The 21,145-nt window shown below is 37.7% G+C and overlaps 1 long non-coding RNA gene and 1 other non-coding gene across 2 annotated transcripts in view; one reads left to right on the forward strand and one right to left on the reverse strand.

Annotated features, from left to right (window-relative positions):
- Nucleotides 1-4,207: 4,207 nt before the first annotated feature.
- The window catches only part of LOC141570353 (uncharacterized), an 89,488-nt gene continuing 72,550 nt past the window's right edge, over nucleotides 4,208-21,145 (reverse strand). The window contains exon 4 of the long non-coding RNA XR_012494350.2: nucleotides 4,208-5,669. This is a non-coding gene — a long non-coding RNA (uncharacterized LOC141570353). The remainder of the gene's footprint in view (nucleotides 5,670-21,145) is intronic.
- LOC141570849 (U6 spliceosomal RNA) lies at nucleotides 19,031-19,134 on the forward strand. Its single transcript, XR_016020965.1, has one exon. It is a non-coding gene; the product is annotated as a U6 spliceosomal RNA (small nuclear RNA).

A 21,145-nucleotide genomic window follows, 5' to 3' on the forward strand; every position in this document is an offset into this window, starting at 1 on the left:
GACCCTGCACAACAACTTGTTCTCTGTAGTCAGGCCAGTCCTCACAGCCGGTCAGTCTGGGGGTCAATCTCACCCACTGACATGCCAACAGCAATCAAGGCTCAACTACAACAGAAGAGCACACACAACCCATACAAGGGACAGCCCTAGAGCACCTGGATAAGGTGAACAGGGAGACAGCGCCACTGGGCCCCACAGGATACTTACTTCATAAGGCTACTCTCCCAAGACTGCGAGACATAGCAGATCTACCTTATACATTGAAACAAACACAAGGAGGCAGACAAAATGAGGAGACAAAGAAACATTTCCCAAATGAAAGAATAGGACAAAACTGAAGAAAAAGAACAAACTGGAGGTAAGCAATCTACCAGATACAAGAGTTCAAAACACTGATTATAAGGATTCTCAATGAACTTAAGAGAAGAATAGATTATCTCAGTGAGAATTTCAACAAAGAGATAGGAAACATAAAAAAAAGAAGATAGAAAATATAATAAAAGAACCAGTCAGAAATGTAGACTACAATAACTAAAATGAAAACTACATTAGATGGAATCAACAGCAGATTAGATAAAGTAGAGGACTAAATCAGCAATTTGGAAGACAAGGTAGTGGGGAAAAAACCAATTGGAACAGCAAAAAGCAAAAAAATGAATATAGTTTAAGAGACCTCTGGGACAACATCAAGAGTGAAAGCAATCACATCATCAGGGTACTAGAAGGAGAAGTCAGAAAGCAAGGGATTGAGAACCAATTTGAAGAAATAATGTATGAAAATTTTCCTACCCTGGCAAAGGAAATAGACATACAAGCCCAGGAGAACCCAAAGAGGCCCACACCAAGACAGACCATAATTTAAATGCCAAAGTTTAAAGGCAAAGAGAGAATCCTACAAACAGCAAGAGAAAAGCACCTAGTTATTTACAAGGGAGCTCCTATAAAACTGTCAGCTGATTTCTCGACAGAAACTTTTCAGGCCAGAAGGGATTGGCATGAAATATTCAAAGTGAGAAAATCAAGGACCTACAACCAAGATTACTCTACCCAGCAAGGCTATCATTTAGAATTGAAGGAGAGATTTAGAATATGAACTTCCCAGACAAGAAAAAGCTGAAAGAGTTCATTACCACAAAACCAGATTACAAGAAGTGTTAAAGGGATTTCTTTAAAAAGAACAAGAAACAAATTCAAAACTCTGAATTAGAAAATATCACAAACAAAAAATATTCTCATTGATAAAGGCAAATAAAAGCAGTGGATCAACCAACACTAAAATTAGTATCAAGGTTGAAAGGCAAAAGTAGGAAGATCATGTGTAATCACACAAGTAAATTAATGGATACACACAAACATGCACATAAAAAAAATAAGAAATAATCACAAAAACAGAAACGTGGTGGGGGTTAGTAAAAATGGTAGTGATTTTAGAATGTGTTTGAACTTAAGTGAGCATCAACTTAAAATAGACTGCTATAAATATAACATGGTATATATGAAGCACGTGTTAACCAGAAACCAAAAATCTTCAAGAGATATATAAGAAATAAAGAAAAAGGAATTCAAACACAACACTACAGAAAATCATCAACAGACAAGAGAAAAGAGCAAGAGAATAAGAATGAAACATAGAACTATAAAACCAATCAGAAAACAATTAATAAAATGGCAATAACTACATACTTAGTAATAATTACTTTAAGTGTAAGTGGATTAAATGCTCCAATCAAAAGACAAGTGGATAAAAAAGAACTGGTACATATGCACAATGGAATATTACTCAGCCATAAAAAATGAAACCTCACCATTTGTGACAACAAGGATGGACGTAGAGGGTATTATGCTAAGTGAAATAAGTCAGAGAAAGCAAAACCACATGATTTCACTCATATGTGGAATCTAAAATACAAAATAAATGAACAAACAAAACAGAAACAGACCCTACAGAGAACAAACTGATGGTTGCTAGATGAGAGGGGGGTTGTGGGGTTGGGTGAATTAGGTGAAGGGATCAAGAAGTACAAATTAGCAGTTACAAAACAGTCACAGGGATATAAAGGGCAGCTTAGGAAATTTAGTGAATAATATTGTAATAACTGTGTATGGTCCCAGGTTGGTGTAAGACTTATTGGGGGGATCACTTCCTCAGTTATATAAATCTGTAAATCACTATGTTGTACATCTGAAACTAATGTAATATTGAATGTCAACTGTAATTGAAAAATAAAAACATTTAAAACACCGAAGGAATCTTAAAAATTAACTTTGGCATATGTTTCCAAATTTTAATTGGATTATATTCATAATTCTACACAACAGATGTAACCACATCTCTTGTCCCCTCTTCATTGTTAGCAGAATCCTGACTTTGTTTCAGTAGTCACCTCTCTCCCTCAGTGGCCCAGTGTTAGGTCCTGATTTGACAGTGGATCTCTGTCAGGGTGGTCCCATTCAACTTGCTTGCAATTCACTTGGGTGTGGACACATGCTACCATTCTGGCCAGTGAGACATCAGGGGAAGCTAGCGGAGGATTACTTCTGGGAAACGTTACACCTGGTCTTCAAAAGATAAACAATGATGAGAAATGACTTTATTGCCACTGGTTGTTGTTGAATAAGAATAGGATGCTTAGAACTCCAGCAGTCATCTTGTGATATGAGGCGAACCAGCCTGAAGAGGAGGCCCTAATGAGGCATGGTGGAAAGCTAAAAAGATCCTGGCTTCTTGACGATGTCTTTTAGTCACTAAACTAACCGACTCTGGAGCTGCCCAACCTGTGCACTTTTTATAAGGGATAATAAAGCCTTTGTTGTTTGGACCAGTTGAGTCAGGGTCGTTGTTACGTGCAGTTGAAAGTATCCTAATTACAGGAAGTTAAATTAAGTGGTTTACCTGGGGATACCATTTACAATTAATTTATATTGGGGAGCAAGCCAGAAAGGTACACTGCTTAAAATTAGAAGTTCTATTAGAATTTTATTTAGATTTTTCTATGACTTTTGTGGGAAATTAATAGTATCTTCTTTAAAATTTGTTAAATCTAAAATGACCTCTTCTGTGCCATAGAACTCCAGAGCCCTGGAGTCTTGATCACTTACCTACAAATTAGAATAGACCCAGAATTGTTTTCTGAGGATGATTTTGGTTCTGCGATGTGGTGATGGTAAGCCATGTGTCATGCTTACCTGTCCAGACAACTGCCCTGGTCAGTTTTCTTAATTTCAGTAAGGGGATCATAATTTTATCTCAGCTGTATTGACTGCCAAAGCATTTAGATCTGGTTTTAATTAGGAACCCAGAATATCTCCACTCCAAGTTTTTGCTAAATAATACAACCTTCAACTCTCTGTGGTCCAACATTTATCCAAAGCAAGTTACAAGAATGGAGCTTGCCAAAATGCACATAATCCATCATTCTACTGGATATTAGAAACCTTGCCCTTGGTTCAAGCAGGCCATCCAGCAACCATGGCTATACTCTTATGCCTCCTTCCTTCTCCCAAGTCACCCATCAGCCATAACATTACATTTTAAGTTATATTTTCAACTGATGATTTTAAAGAAACAACCATCTAAATTCTGTATTATATGTAACCCTACTGAAGGAGTAGCCTAGAATCTGAGTGGAGGAAAACATAGTTCAGCAAACAAAAAGAAATATTAAAATAATGCAAATTCTCAACTTGTGTTTCTTAAACAGAGCAAAGGCAATATACAGTTCACAGAAATATTTCTTAAAATCTCATCTATAAATTTATTACCTTGTAGTCATAATTTCATGGGTGTCTACATACGAGGTCAGAAAATTAAGTTTGCAAACTCATCCTAGAAACAGTGCTACATACCTCATTGCTGACTATCACTACGGTCATCTTCGAAGTACTCCCCTTGGGAAGCTATGCACCAACACCAGTGCTTAGACCACCCTTCAAAGCAATTGTGGAACTCTTTTCTGGAATGGCCATCAGAGCTGTGGTCATACTACGCTTGATGTCCTGAATGTCATCAAAATGTCTTCCTTTCAATATTTCCTTTATCTTCAGGTAAAGAAAGAAATCATTGGGGGCCAGATCAAGGGGGTAGGGAGGGTGTTCCAATACAGTTATTTGTTTACTGACTAAAAACTCCCTCACAGACAATGTTGTGTGAGTTGGTGCATTGTCGTGATGCAAGAGCCATGAATTGTTGGCAAAAAGTTCAGGTCGTCTAACTTTTTCATGCAGCCTTTGCAGCACTTTCAAACAGTAAGCTTGGTTAACTGTTTGTCCAGTTAGTACAAATTCATAATGAATAATCCCTCTGATATAAAAATAGTTAGCAACATCATTGCAACAAGTTCACGAACTTAATTGTCAGACCTAGTATATAAAAATATATCAAATAGTTGTACACGTTTAATATATGCAGTTTATTGTATGTCAATTATACCTCAATAAATCTGTAAAATATAATAAATAAAACTACCAGAAAAAAACGCCACCTGTGTTCCATCATTACACCTACAATTTCTACAGAGTCTCTCAACTCGTAAATCCCTAGGAACATTTCTGACTTGTCCTGTGCTGCCTACCCATTGTCCTTCACCATTCTACCCCCTTTTCTACCATTTCTTCATCATGAACCTTAGAAAAACTGGTCCACCAAAAATAGGACCCTGCTTAGAGAACAGGGGGAGGAGGAAAAACTAATCTGCCAAACCAGAACCTTCGTTGAGGAGTGGAAGCATGGAAAGGAGAGGCTAGGAACACTCAGGTTTTTCAGCCCTCACAAAGAAATGTCCTGTAAATAAATGTACCCCTGGGACAATCTCATGTGGAGCACAGATCTGACCTATACCTCTTCTCAGAGTTTTGAATTGAAACCACTTTCAAGTTGGCCATTTCTTGAGACTTTTTGTTTTGTTTCTAATGACACAGCTTCTATTTAGTGAACACATACCAGTGCATTGTCCCTTAGTTTGTAACTCCAAGTGGATCAAGTCTTAAGTTTAGCCCCTGTTCCAGTGTTTCAAGACTACCTGTACTCTTGGTCTAACCATCAAGAGAAACTGTGCTCTCAGCTCCTATCTGCCGCAATGATTTCAGCCTAGCATACAGCTAGAGTGCAGCACTACAGGTCCATGAACCCACCTGGCAGCTCCTCGTATGTCCACAATGAGACAGGGACCCATACCCTCCAGTCTCAGAGTGGTGCCGGTATCCATGGAAAAAGCTCCAATAACTAAGATTTCAAAATAAAACAATTCCTGATTATATTTCTCAAACATTATGAAGGAGATACATAATCAACAGCAATGTTTGTTAAAACCATTTTGTTCTCCTTGTGCTTCTTTCATGCCTCATGGCCACTCCAAGCCAAACTCTCATTCAAAAACTCCTTAAAGGATCCCTCTCCCGACCTTAGTTCACTCATATCTTGGCTTCCCATCTGCTCCCTCTCTTCTTAGTCATCAACAAAATCCAGAAAAAAACAAGTCTGCGAAGGCAAAACTGTCTTTATATGTTGGAGGAGGAAAAGAAACTGAATGAACAAAGCCAAAATACCCTCTAAGGAGCAGGATACAGGAAAAGGCTGGCAGCATTCATATATTAATACATTTGCTCCATCAAAATCCCTGAAGGGCTTCGACAGGAGAGTACGTCATCTGTTCTATCACTGTGTCCTCTTCCTGTGAACAACAGGAAAATATTCAAGTGTCAGTATTACGAAAAGCTGTGCTTCTACTAAACAGTAGATTCATTTTCATGGATATTGAGAATGCTCTTCTGTGTCTGCACAGGTCATTAAGAAGTCTAGAGCCAAATTTACACCATAACCCTAGTAACACGCAGTATAGCATCTATAGTATACAAACTTATGTGCTAATATCACATCTGGATTTGATATTTCCTGTGCTTGTTTTTCTCATCTACCAATTCCCTCATCCATTTATAGTCTATGTAATTTTATAAATGGTTTCAGATCCTTGTGGAATGAGGTGATGTATTAAATAAATGAATGAATGAATGAATGAAAACACACATATTTTCCCTCGCTATTTTTTTTTTTTTTTTTTTTTACTTTAGCTCTACCATGCTACCAACTCATTTCTATCCGGGTTCCCTTCTTTCTCCCAGTGACCTAGGATCAAAAGCTAGACATCATTGTTGGCTCCTCTTGTGTCTTCTCTCTCAGGAAATCATAAGTCCTGTCAGTTCTCACTTCATTTACTGCTGCAGATCTGTTTCTTCCTTTCCATTCTCACAGACGGGCCCTCATCACCTCATGCCTGCACAATTGCAACATTTTCCTAACTAATTTCCCTGGCTACAGACCTTCTCCACTATAAATCAGCTTACAAAGGCTGCACCATTATTCCTAAAACACCACCTGATGCATAGAAATTTTTTTTTGGTCTTTCCTAAATTTAAACCCTAAAAGATAGTTATCTTTGAGGTTTTCCAGATGGTCCCTGGGTAACCAAAAAAGATTTATCCCCTCACCTAATGAAAGGAGTAATACTAAAACAATAAGGTATGTTTCATGCTCTTCGTATTTTAATTAGTTCTATCAACTATAGGAGTGACTGAAATAATTGTGTCAATGCCTACTTTTTGGATCCAGATGTCAAATGAGCCTTTTCTTTTTTTTAAAGCAAAAACTAGACTAACCCTGCTTTGGACATTATAACTTAACCCCTTCTCATGATTTTTGCATTAAGGGCAAGGTTATATTTCAACTGTACTTATTCAGAACTAGGAGCTTATCATAAGCCCGTTGTTTATGTTTTTCTCAACCCCCTCACCTAAGGTTTATCCATCTTGTTTATCTGCTGGAAGCAACCTCACAACAACCAACACTTTAGGCCAGTTGATTATCACCTATAAAATTCTTGTGCTGTCTGCTTCCTACACACTGGTTAAGTGCTGCTCTGATCTAGACCCAGTAATCCTACCCTCTCTTCCTAACATAAGCGAATCGCGTGACATCTAAGAGCTGCTGTAACAAAGCGCTGCTAGGATTTAACTGATGGTCAACCCTGATGACAACCCTAACATGATATTATTTGGTGATTATTCACATATTAAGAATAGTCAAAAAAAAAAGAAAAGAATAGTCAATGTGTACTTTATGCTGTATGAATAATATATTCCAAATATTCTGTTACCAATAGCTTATTCTTCTCAGATAACTCTGTCATGAGCATTCCCCAATTAAGACAGGACTAAGTTAACGTTGTTAAAGTTGTAACATTGTTCATGATTTTGACATATTATTTTTAAAAAATGATTTTTTTAACTTCTTTGGACATCCCAATCAAAAATGTAAAAAGGAAATTAAATGTCTATTTATTAGAAACAATTCAACATCTGAAAAAAAAAAATTTCAGCAATTAAGACTGAAGTCCATTCTGAAAGAAAATATATCAGCCAACTATTATACAAAAAACAGCCTTTACAGGTTTTACTACCATTAAAAGACAGTTGTTCAATCTGATTTCTGAAGAAAATGGACTTACTCAAATACAGTAATGCACTCCACTAGAAAGAAAAGATAGTGACTATTTCAAAATTTTTTCACATCCTTAGACGTCTTTCTAAACCACATCTCTAGGCCTTTGTACATAGGCACTAAAAAGTAACCCAAAGATAACATCAAGGTCAGATTGGTTCAGATTTTACAAAACTATGGGTGGGAAAAAAATTTACCTGAGAGACACAATAGGTGATCAAATCTTGCCTTACTTATAATTATCATACTCCAGAAAAAAATTGACGATTTAAAAAAAAAATCTCACTTTACAGTTAAAATATTTAAGGAAATATTTAAAGCAATGTGTCATTGACATATCATTCCTGAGACTCTAAGAACATAAAATGAGGTAATAGTATTTTATAATCAAAACTATCCTGGTTTTCTATTTTGATGGGATATGTCAAACTGCCATAAATTCTCATTATATAAAATTGTTACATAAAGCCCTGTGAGTCTCAACTGGACTCTTCTACTGACAGATGCCATTTGGAACATCCTGGTCTTGCCAGATATAATTGGGCTGACATGTAGTCATAGGTCCAACAAATGTGATCCACAATTCCAAAAGGTACATGGCTGAATTCACCACCACATGATACAGATTTAGAAGACCAATTATATTCAGACGCCAATGAAAGTCAGACTTAAAATTACATGGAAAAGGGCCATTTCCATTACTCTTAACCACAAATAACTGTTCTTAAGTTCCAAGACATATATCATAGACACATGCTTGCTGGTAAACACACTTAGGACCCTCCATGTGGATCCTAGAGTCTAACCCACTGTATATCTGACTCAAAGCTACCAAAAGGCCTCCAGAAGCAGACAACTTCTGAAAGTCATCACCTTCCTGCCTAACCCTCTATGAATGAATAAGGTGACATCAAGTATACAGGTTTCCTTTTATCACCTTTGGATGATCATCTATGATTGGATTAAAGGACTTGTCATTGGACTTAAGAATTATTGTTTGTCTCTGTCTTCTTACTTTTGTTTTAATCTCTTTTGTTCTCTTCTCAACTGCATACAGTCCCATAAAATTCTCTGAATTACATTTGCCTTTCTCAACGAATTGCAGTGAACACTCTCAACTGATGGTTCTTGATGCCAATTCAACGCCAACGGGAATCCCCAATTCGCACTGCAGTGAAGAGGAAGCTTTACTCGGCAAACAGCTCAGCTGTGATGCAGCATGGCTGTGACAACAGCACGGCTGTGGAACAGCTCAATAGTATTACAGCTCAATTATGAAGCAGCGCTGCTAAGAGGCAGTGCTGGGGCCAGGCTCCTCTCCAGCTAGACAGCTCTGCTCTGCTCTGGTCTGCTCCAGCTGCTCCAGTCTGCTCCAGAAAAACATCTTTGGTGTTTCAGCTCCAGCCAGGAAAATGCAGTCTTCAGTATTTAGGAAAAGAAAAAGTGCATTCGCTGAGCCACAGGGTAGCTGACTTATACGAGGTCAGGCAGTTAAGTTCGTGAACTCATCCTAGTGCAACATACCTCGTTGCTGAATATCACTACGGTCACCTTCAAAGCACTTCCCTTGGGAAGCTATGCACTGACGCCAGTGCCTTCAAAGCAATTTTGGAACTCTTTTTCTGGAATGGCCATCAGAGCTCTCGTCATATTATGCTTGATGTCCTGAATGTCATCAAAATGTGTTCCTTTCAACATTTCCTTTCTCTTCGGGTAAAGAAAAAAGTCAGTGGGGGCCAGATCAGGTGAGTATGGAGGGTGGTCCAATATAGTTATTTGTTTACTGGCTAAAAACTCCCTCACAGACAGTGCTGTGTGAGCTGATGCATTGTTATGATGCAAGAGCCATGAGTTGTTGGCGAAAAATTTGGGTCGTTTGTCTTTTTCACGCAGCCTTTTCAGCACTTCCAAATAGTAAACTTGGTTAACTGTTCAATTAGTACAAATTCATAATGAATAATCCCTCTGATATCAAAAAAGGTTAGCAACATTGTCACAACAAGTTCATAAACTTAATTGTCAGACCTTGTATAGACAGAAATCCCTTCCTCTGGTCCCTGATCGGTCCATCCTTATGCAAATGGAGGTTTCAAATCCTTGCAGTTTGATTGCCCTAAAACTGTCCTGGTTGGTCAGAATGAAGCTGCTCTGACTGGTTGGTGAAGATGTTGATGGTGATATAAAAGCACAGCTCTGATTGGACAAGGAAAGTCTCAGTCTAATTGGGTGAAATACAATTCCAGGAACTCTTTACAAGGGCTGGCTCTCATGGCAGGAACACAGCACAGGAAGGCAGTTCAGAACAGGAGGCAGGCAGCTCAGTGCAGGCTTCTCCCTGAAGCCGGTCACCCTGAGGGGACCATTTAGAAATGGAAACTAGGCTTTGTTTTTTGTTTTTGGTTTTTAATTTGAGCCCAGTTAGCCACTTCTTAGTAAGTATTTCCTTCTCAGGTACCATGCCACCCAACTTTCTAAATATTAAATTTGATATACAGCCTCAACAATCACTATATATATATATATATATATATATATATATATATATATATATATATATATATATATATAGTGATTATATATATATATATATGTGTGTGTGTGTGTATATATATATATATTTATAAAGTTGGACATAAAAGCTTTAATGGAATTCGAGACCCCTATCAATTAGCTGCTATTACTGATATTTTTCAGAACCTCAAAGGGATCAAAGGTCATCAAAAAATAAGGAGAACTGTGACTGATTATGCAAACTGTCCAATGGTTTTCGCATAGAGCTATGCAAGAATCATTGCATGATTTTTTTTTTTAACTTTCCCCAGGATTTTTTCCTCCACAATTAAACCAATGAAGATCTGACTGTTATTAGTACCTCAGTGGATGTCCTTGAGTCTATTCTTCCTGAATAATAAGCGGTCTTCTTGTCCTTACCGTACCGAAATGTGATCTAATCTCTGGACATAGTAATTTAGTTTTTCTGAGTATTCGAAGCCATTCCTTCATTTGCTCATATTTTTTTGAGAGCTTTGTAAGGTAACTTATCAAGAGTTGTCCAATATGGTAGATTTCATTGGTTTACATGAGGATTCCTGATCTATAATATAGAGTCCATAATTTATCTCTGACAATGGCCCCAATATCGACTAAAACAACACAAAATTAGGTTGCTCAAGAGGCTAGTTTCAATTTGTTGTCTAAAATAGTCCCAAATAATAAAAATATAAAAATGTCCTAGACTATTTACTGGTCAGTCAAGATGGAGTTTGATAATATTTAATACATTTTATTGTACCTAGTTGTAAATGCACCAAAAAAACAAAACAATTTATTAATAAAGGGGATAAAAGTCACTTGGTTAATTAAAACTGATCAAACCAATTATTTGAGACTTATTCTCCTGATTAGGCCTAGGATGACTAAAAATTGAATGCAAAATAGGGTTCAATGTTCTTTTGATATTTGTAATTATCCTCATACATGTCTATCTTTATCCACCCTTTACTCTTGACAATGCATCAAAAAGAGACCGAGGCCCTCATGATAACTGCTTCTTTAAGAGTTTTGACAAAACTCTGTACCTGTGTATTTTCTCTCTCCTCCACTAGAAACATAAGTCTCATGAGAAGAGGGACTTTGTCTTGTTCACACTGTACCCTCAGTGCCTAGATGTAATAGTGGCTGGCATGTAAAAGATACTCAATAAGAATTTGTTGAACGAGTAGTCTTCCCTCCCCTGCACAGGTGGAGGACAATATAGAAGTATTCTTAACACTTAGCAGGAATAGTCCAGCTTGCCTTTTCATGGTGGCCATATGTATGGCCCTGACAGTGGTCATTCAGGGGGAGCAGCAGTACACTGTCAGCAGATACCTCTGGGGAGCTGTCAGGACAAAGAGCTCAGAAATTGGGCTTTGTCATCCACTGCTGCTTAAGTAACCAAGACTGGGTCTCGGACACAGTGTGCATCTCTGAGAATTCCAAGATTTATTTGGGGAAAAAGGCTTCAGAAGAAATTGAACTTCTTGTAGTCAACTGCCATCAAGACATGGGTATGTATTTTAATGGGACCACAATTGTGTTTACCGGCTTTAGACATTGGAATTACACTTACCTTTTCCATTTTGAATATGTATAATCGGTCTCCCTATCTCAATTGTAAATTTCTCAAGGGCAGGTATTAGATGTGAATGGGGAGTTTTATTGGCTAATTATGGAATGAAAACAACCCCTAGAGGTTTAAATCTAGGGAAATGAAGAATAATTAAAAGTGAGTCAAAATCTTCCTATCTTATCCTATACTCTATTCATAAGACTCCTGAAAATAAATTTTAAACCATGCCTTGCTAGAAAATGCAGTGCCAAGGGGGCTGACTGAATCAATACAATTGAATATCCAATGTGAACTGGTGGTAGTGTCTGCTTATTTGTCTTTCAGAATAGCCTAAAAGAGCTTCTTTTTTTCTCTTTGTTATTCAGAGAGTAGCCCAATGAGAACCTGACCAAGACTAAATGGGTTAAACCAGATTTAGCTACTGACTACTATGGTCCTGATTCCAACATTTAACTTCTTTCCAACTGCATTTCCTTCTTCTGTTAAACAAGGATCATATTTGTCTGTGTCTCACAGAGTTGTTACAAAAGATTATATCACATAGAAAGGCATATATAATGTAAATTTATTCTATATTAAAAGTGTTTGAGTACTCCTTCAGTCATCAAATGCATTTTAAGCAGTTTTTATATTGCAGGCCATTTGCTGTCACTGAAAAAAACACGATTCTCTAAGGACAAGGTCACTGCTTTGCAAAAATATGTTGAAAGCAAAGAATCCTCTGCATGAAGTATTTCTGAGGGGGAAGCCATTATTTCAGTCCAGAAATGTTTAGCTATAATTTCCGCAGGATTTCCAAAAGTGGAAGGGAAATCAACATGCTGGGATCATTAAAAGTTACATCTAGCTCAGGCCAACAGCTTAACCTGTTTGCTTTTATTTTTAACTCCCAGCTCAGAGCAGGCAGTATGGTCGCTGTTGATACCTATATTGCTATAGACATACATTACTCACTGATAACCTCAGCTTCTCGCTAATGCAGAGGAAGCATCGTCATATGGGGACCATTTTTTACAAACTAGGTTAAAAAGTTGAATGTATTACTCAATAAATGTCAGGGGAAAATTGTAAATAACATATATGAACAGGACATAGACATTTGTAAAGACCCCAAGAAGTTTCAAATATTTCCTGTCTGGTTTTTTGTTGTTGTTGTTACTTATTATCACCATGCAGTACAGTTTGATGTCTGATACATACAAATCTAACTCAGAAAAAGAAACCATTTTGTTTTCTGGAGCGTGAAGCACAGGGAAGCCACTTGGCAGTCGCTGTGTCTTTCAATCTCAGGATAATGTGCGAATCAGAGAACCAAGAGTGTCAGGGAGATGGTTAGATGGTAGGCACTTAGATTTTCTATTTTGTCTTAAAAGACCTTGCGAAGATAAATGGTCTATTCTCACCTCTAGTGGTCTAACGTTTGAGCTGTCAGATCAACCCAAAGCTTCTCTTTGCCTGGTTGAGCTCTTCTTTGCTGCAAGTTCAGCAAATATTCCATCTCCTCTGAGGAAAATGGAAAACAACTGTCTAGCATTATCTCCTGACTACTGTTGAAATTCACGATGCTGCTGCTGTTGCTGCTGCTGCTGCTGTGTGTGTGTGTGTGTGTGTGTGTGTGTGTGTGTGTGTGTGTGTAACCTAAACAGCACCTTTGTAAGAATAGATGAGGAAAAATACTTTCTCTGGGTGGGTGCATGTTCTGGCAAACGGAAGATGCCTTAGTATGAAAAAAAGTTGCTCCTCTTCTTGATGAATTCAGCCTGAGCCAGAGCAGTTTCACGAGCCCTCATTGGCCTCCTTGGTTGCAACGCTTTGTGCAGTGCACAAACCCTACAACTGTATGGAATAATTCTTCAGTCCTCGATAATAATCATTGTTACAGCCTGGCTTTCTAGCAATAACATTGTCACATATGTGTCTGTATTTTAGAATTTACAAATATCTTTTAATATTACCTTTCAGAATTCCTTCAAGAATTACTTAAAGAGATATTATTTCTATTACTTACATAAAGAAGCTTAGATAGGTTAAAGTACATAGTAAGTGACAAGGCCAGGTATTAAGGACCAAGGCTTCTGTTTCATATCTAGTCCTGGGACTACAGCATAAAAGCTTCGCCTTTATTCCCCAATCTAAACACCACAGCTGATTTGACTATTTTTCATGCAAAAGCTTGTCTGTGTTTGCTTCTCATGTGACTGTAACATAACTATTTCACACTACAATTTGACAACATTCAAATTGTCAGAATGTTAATGCCACTTTTCCTCAAGGTGCCCTCATTTTGTACCTGTGGCATTTCATTTTAGATCCTAAATGCCCACTTAAACTTAATTATTTATTATGTCCATTTTTAATTCTTTTTCTGATACCAGGTTAACAACTCCCTCCTCGTCCTGCCTGACTTAGTGGCATCTACAAATTTAGCCAACAGAAGTTCAATCCTTGATTTTAAGTCATGTAGGACATCTCTCTTATCTTCTACTATTGATAGAACCCTTTGGTAAAAGTGTTAAAGTGTATAAGGCTATGTCTATAAATACAGTGGAGCAAGAGTCAGCAAACTTTATCTGTAAAGGGCTTGAGAGTAAATATTTTAGGTTTTTGCAGACCATAGAGTCTCTGTCGCAACTATTCAACTCTGCTGTTACGGAAAAAAAAAAAAAAAACAGTTGTAGACAATACATAAACAAACGGGCATGACTGTGTTTCGATACAGCTGGATGTACAGACACTAAAATTTGAATTTCATATAATTTACACATGTCACAAAATACTCCTTTCCTTTTGATTTCTTTTTTCTAACTATTTAAACATCTAAAAACCATTCCTAGCTCATAGACTATATAAAACAGGTTAGATTTGGCAAGGTTTGCTAGCCCTGAGGTATAGATCAATACTTATATGGTATTAACATATTATGAGCCAGATACATATCTAGTAAGGGGCTAATATCCAAAATATATAAATAACTCATACAATTCAAGAGCAAAAAACAATTGGAATTTAAAAAAAGGGCAGAGGAACTGAACATTTTTCCAGAGAATACATACAAATGGCCAACAGGTATGTGAAAAGATGCTCATTACCACTAATCATCAGGGAAATGCAAATCAAAGCCACAATGAATTATCACCTCACACCTGTCAGAATGGCTGTTATCATAAATGTCTATTACATTGTTTTGTACACCTGAAACTAATAATAAAAATTTTTTTAATTAAATTTTTTTTTTTAGAAAGACAAGAGATAACAAATGGTGTCAAGTATATGGACAAAACAGAATCCTTTCACACTATTGGTGGGAACGTAATTGGTGCAGCTACCATGGAAAACACTATGGAGTTTCTTTAAGAAAATTAAAAATAGAACTACAGTATGATCCAGGAATTCCCCTTCTGGGTATTTATCTGAAGGAAATGAAATCACTATCTCAAAGAGGTAGCTGAACCCTATGTTCACAGCAGAATTACTTACAATAGACAAGATATTGAAACAACACAAGAGTCCACCATTAGATGAATAATTAATAAAATGTGCTACACACACACACACACACACACACGGTGGAATATTATTCAGCCATGAAAAAAGGAAATTCTGCCATTTGTGACAACATGGATAAACCTTGAGGGCATTGGGCTGAGATAAGTCAGACAAAGAAACATAAATATTGTGTGAGCTTGCTTAGGTTTGCTAGCCCTGATGTAGTAACCAATAGTTACATTAACATATTGTGAGCTAGGGACAATTATAATAACTTGTATGCTCCCCATTCTCATTTTCCTCGGCAATAAGATCACTAGAATCAAATCCTAAAGCCCACAGATAGAAAATGAAAAAAAAAAAAAAGCCTTTAATGAAGTTAATTTCAAATTGAGTCTAGGAACAACTGCTTCCTTCAAGTTTGATTACAGATTGCTATAGCTACATATATTCATCTACTCATATAATGTTTCAGATTTTTGTATTTCCTTTTTTCCTTCAAACTTTGGCTTTATGAAATGTTCACAGGAAAAACATATGAAAAGATTTTTGTCCATGTTAATAATAAATAGCTCCAGGAAGTTAATAATAAATAGCTCCACTCCCTGTGTTGCCCTTGGCTCTGAAGTCTGATTGCCCATGTGGAATTCTTCCTGTCTTGGGTGATTTTAATTCAGGCCCCACAGTTCAGGTCCGCAGTAGTACTTGGTTTCTAGTTTGGTTAAGTGCTTCTGTGAGTTAAGTAAATGATTTGGATTCAGAACAGTCGGTTCTGGACAAATCCTTTTTCCAGAGGAATTTTAAACTGGTAGGATGACTTGGGGAGAAGGTTAAAGAAATGGAGAAATGACCTATGGTGGAAAACTTAAAGTGGCCTCTGAGACTTCTGGCTCATTAGGGCTTTGGACCTGAAAACTCACTAGAAGACGAAAAACGTTGTATACTGTGGATTTAGCTATTGAGGGTTTTCGCTGTGAGGTCTGGATCACAGACAGTTGTCTAAACCTTCCTGGTTTGCACAGTCCTGACTCTTGTGGCCTCCACTCCTTTGCTGCATTCTGGCCTCAGGTGCCTCTGCGCCTGTCTTCTTCTGCCTCCACTAGGAATTCCTAGGTTTCTGCCTCTAACATTTGCCTCCACCTTCATTGCCATGGCTGGCCCACAGCTGGCCTTATGAAGTAGGAATGCTCTTTCCTTGGTGTTCTGCTCTTTTCAAAAGACAAAGTGGGGTTCTTGGGGAGGAGAAGAATGCAAATTAAAACCAGAAGGTACTATGTTTCTGTATCAAATCAGTTATGAATATGTAGTATATTTAATGCTGTTAAAGGTGTCGGGAAACATAGTGTCACATAACGGAGATGCATGTATAAATCGGAACACGGGGTAGCCCTGTTGGGATACAATTTGACAACACACATCAAGAGCCTTAAAAGTGTTGGTATCCTTTAATTGCATAGCCCATTTCTAGGAATATATCCTGGCAGAAGAATTCTCAATATAGAAAAAAGCTTTCAGCACAAATATATTCATTATAACATAATTATGACAGAAAAAGTAAATCCTAAATATCCAACTGTCAAGGAAATACTAAGTTAACTAAGCTGCATGTAGCTGATGGGTAGTGTAAGGAACAGTGAAAAATATGGATAGAAAACTGTGTGCGGTATGATTCCCACTATTAAAAAATAGTTGCATAAAAAATTGGAAGAAAATATTAATATATTCCAAATGATATTTTTCTCTTCATATGTTTGTGCACTTGATAAGTACAACTGTATGTACACTGGAGAAAACACAGGAAAAGGTTAATGATGTATTGCTTAGAGAAAAGAGCTGAGCATAAAATTGCATGAACAAAATGAATGCAATGATTAAAAAAACCAAAACTCTACATCAAGGGCATCAAACTTAAATACCTACAGAAGCCAAACAGGCAGCATTAACAAATAAAAGAAACTACATCAGGACAATTTTCAAATTGGTAAGCACATGCCTCTTCTGAGGGTGACCACCTCTCTTCAGCGCCTGTCATTTGGGAATGCACGTTCAAGTATTCAAGAAAAATCCTAAATCTGGATTTAATGTGAAACCCCTTCATTTTTTGCATGTTAAAGTCAATATAAATTACAAATATATTGCACGGGCCAAATAAAATCTGCCAGGTTTTTTTTGGCTCAAAGGCTGCCCATTGCATTCTTCTGCTCTATATCTGAATAAATACACACATGCATACATATAAACAGACGTTAGAGACAACCCAATCAAAATGGAAACAGCTATCATGGCTAGATGCTGGGACACTGGTGATTGCTATTATTTTCTATGCTTCCAAACATTCTAAATTTTCTTTAATACACATGGCTGCTTTTACAATGGAAACTTTAAGCATTATTTTTCACCAAATACAGAGTTTATCTTTTTTAAAAAATTTCTCAGGATCTGGAGTTTCTTTTCCTTATTGCCTTCTGCATATTATAGCCATTTAATTAAGCTTTTCATTGTTCTTAAAGGGATGTTACAGAGAGCACCAACTGATCGTACATATATAGATATAAGACCTAAAGACACCAGCATAAAAAACGACAACCGTGTAAAGTGGCCTGATCACTCTCGCTCTCTTTCCTCAACCCTTTGCCCTTCGTCCCACAGAAACCCAATCAGAAGGAATCATGTCCCTTGAACCCTCTTTATTAGGAGAGTGCCACTGAGGAGGGGAGGGGAGGGAAGGGAAACAGTAAAGCTTAGGAGAACTTATAATAATGCAAGAAGAGTTGATGGCATGGAAAAAGTGAAAGATTTTGCATCTTACCCAGAATTATTTTAATAATTCTACTTTAAAAGCTGAGCTGTTAGGCAGTAAAAAAAAAAAAAAAAAAGTAACAAAAGACCATCTGCAATTCTACTCAAGACAGAGCTGCAAATATTGGAGAGAAAATATAAAGGAAGTTAGATTTGCACTTCTAGAAGCTCAAGTGCCATTAAAGGTCCCTTTTTTTTCTCCCCACCCCCCTGGTTTTTAAGTCATTGTTTCTCAGTCTAGTTGTAGGAAAGGCCCTCTTTTAATTTCCTTTATATTTTTCTTGTAAGATCAAAGGAACAATTCGGGTTTCACTTTGTGTTTAGAGGTGGCAGCCTTGTGCATGGCAGAAGTCATACTTGCATCTATTCTTTTGCTTCTTCATGAGAATGTACTGGGTTCCCAGGTCTGCTCTAAGAGCCCCTGGGGGATTTTCTGCTTGGGCATAACAAGCCAGTGTTTGGGGAGGTTTTTTGTTTTTTGTTTTCAGGGAGTCCTGGGGCATTGTGGTGGGCAGGGGATAGTGAGGTCAAGTGGTTAGAGGGAGAGTTTGTATACTTTTGAACTTCTGCCAGGACGGTTTGATGGTCCCTAGATTTTTCCCTGGAAGGTTCTATGGTTTGTCTCAGTGATGTGCTGGTAAACGTTTAGCAACCAGTTCTTTAAGGATAAGAGTCCTGGTATATAGCATTTGATGATTTTTATGGTGCAAATTTTCCCGCCGTAGCTGATTTCACTGAACGGAGAGCCAAGAAGAGATATGCACAACCGTCACCTCCAGCACACCACTAGTTTATCTCCTCTGCTCCATGATCAAGCCAAGGAGGCCCTGGCTTTCCAGTCGGGTTGCTCAACCCTGTAAGAAGCTTTTTATGAAGAAACGCAGCTTTATTTTCTGCTGCTGTTTTAACCTCCTTTGTTTAGACACAGTCTTATTCTGTGATCTTTTTTTTGTAGCTTATCTGATTGTTTAATTTTATCTCAATATATTTTACTGTTATAGCTCTCTTCCGGTATTTCGTCATTTTCATTTTATCTCTTTACATTGCTTACTTATTTCAGATGGGAACGCTAAATTTGGAATCACCCCTTCACTAAAAGAGGTAGAGAGCTCATGTCATGGTCAGCAAAAATCGGTCCTATTGCGCTGGCTTTGGCAGCACGTGTACTAAAATTGGATTGGTTCCGAGGTTAGCATGGCCCCTGTGCAAGCATGACATGCAAATTCATGAAGTATTCCATACTTTTTCTAGGGGCCATCTATCTATATGGTGGTGTTAGATGACTCAGGCAGATGCTTACGCAAAGGATGGCTTTTTTCTCTGAGTTAACTTTGTCACCGCTGCCACCATCATAAATCATCTCAGAAATTACTGAAATGACATGGATAGAATATGTACTGGGGTGAAAGTCAGTCTGATTTCACCACTAGTTTTCTGTGTGACCTTCTACATGTCACTTAAGCCTCTCAGGAACTTTAATTTTCCTAAACTGATCCTCGAGCAACAAAACGTGGCTCACTCCTGACCCTAATGGGCAAAATATAATGAAATAAAATTCTGTCAGTTGGATCTGCCCCTTCCTCCCCAACCAGGACTCTATGGTAAGAGAACATATGGGCCTCTGGGGATGGGACACAACCATTGCTTCCATTCTGTGTTGATTTGTATTCCCTCAGGAAATGCAAATCCCAAGCTCATGGGAAAGTGCTTAAATATAGGCAGGACATGGTAGGAAGTCCATCTTTACCTGTATACCTACATCACTGTGGTAACCTTGCATTTCTTGCCCTTTCTCTATACATACGTGCCTGGACCTTTGCTGTCTTCTTTGTGAACAGAACTACCTCCATCCCTGCACTTGTCATCTTCTTTGTGTAAAACCCCTTCATTTACCCCCAACCCCTGAGTATCTATGAAATAATATTAAAAATTAAAGAGAGAGAAATAAAAGAGTCCTCTCAATTCATTTAAAACAGTTTTGAGGGTAATAATACATTTGTTTAATTTTTACTACAAAAGTAAAACATGTTCTTTGCAGAATATTAGTAAATATGGTTAGCAAAAGAAAAAAAATAAGCAAAATGAAATAAATAAAAATCACCCATAATTCTAACAACCAGATATAACCACTAAATAACTGGCACATATCTTTCTAGACATATACATATATATGTGTTCATAAAATGAGTTTCTAGTGTTCATTCTGTTTGGTAACTCTCTCCTTTCTATGTCAAGAAACACATTTTTACTGTATCACTTTAAATTGTTGCAGTGTGAGCATTCCATTATATTGATATGCCTTATTTAACCAATTCCCTACAGCTGGCATTTAGGTTGTTTCTTATATCTTGCATCCTTGCACATACATTTTAATATATTTTTGTGATTATACTTTTGGCTAAATTTCTGAAATTATAACTGCCAGATATTCCCAATATTTTTTAGGCTTTTGATAGGGTTGCCAGATTTAAGCTATAGATTAGAGGGTGGGGGAAGTGTAAGGGGCTGCATCTGGAAGGAGCTGAAGTGATAAAAATGCTATTATAGAGAGTGGAAACAGTGAAATAATTTGTATTTAAAGTTACAGCTGAAGGGAGAGGGGAAAAGAAGACATGACCTTATCCCAGAAATGGATTTCCTTGAAAGATGGAAGCATGTTAACGTGGGAGTAAAGGTGATGTATTGGATGCTGTCAGAGATCTTGGAAATTTGAGCTTTAGGACTAAACTCAGCTGCCTCCTGGGAGATAAATGATATTAGCTCTGCTGTTCAGACTGGGAATGAGCAAATCTATTAGTCAGCTCTTGCTGCAGTTCCACTGTTTCAGACACACACACACACACACACACACACACACACACACACACCTTCTTAGTGGCTCAGAATAACAAATGTTTATTTCTCACTCATGGTCTGCAGGTCAGAGGCAGTGAATCCTCTTCAGGCTGAATATGGGTTCAGGATGCAGGCCTCTCTTGCATATCTTCTTCCAGTCATGCTGAAGGACCACCGGCTTCCGGAACATGATCTAATGGGGCAACCTACAAAACTACTGGAGCTGGGGTTCAAACTGTCACGGGGACTTCTTTGCCCACATCCCATTGGCCAAAGTGAGTCACATGGCCAAGCCCTCCGACTGAAAAAGGAGGAGATGGACTCCACCTCAAACGGAAGGGAAGTGGTGAGTGGAGTAGTTGCTGAACAATATTCAGTCAATCACAGCAGCCCTTCCAGGTATTGAACATTTAATATAGGTG

The sequence above is a fragment of the Rhinolophus sinicus genome, chromosome 3 (assembly GCF_057876585.1).
Source record: "Rhinolophus sinicus isolate RSI-liver-muscle chromosome 3, RSI-T2T, whole genome shotgun sequence".
NCBI classification, from domain to species: Eukaryota; Metazoa; Chordata; class Mammalia; order Chiroptera; family Rhinolophidae; genus Rhinolophus; species Rhinolophus sinicus.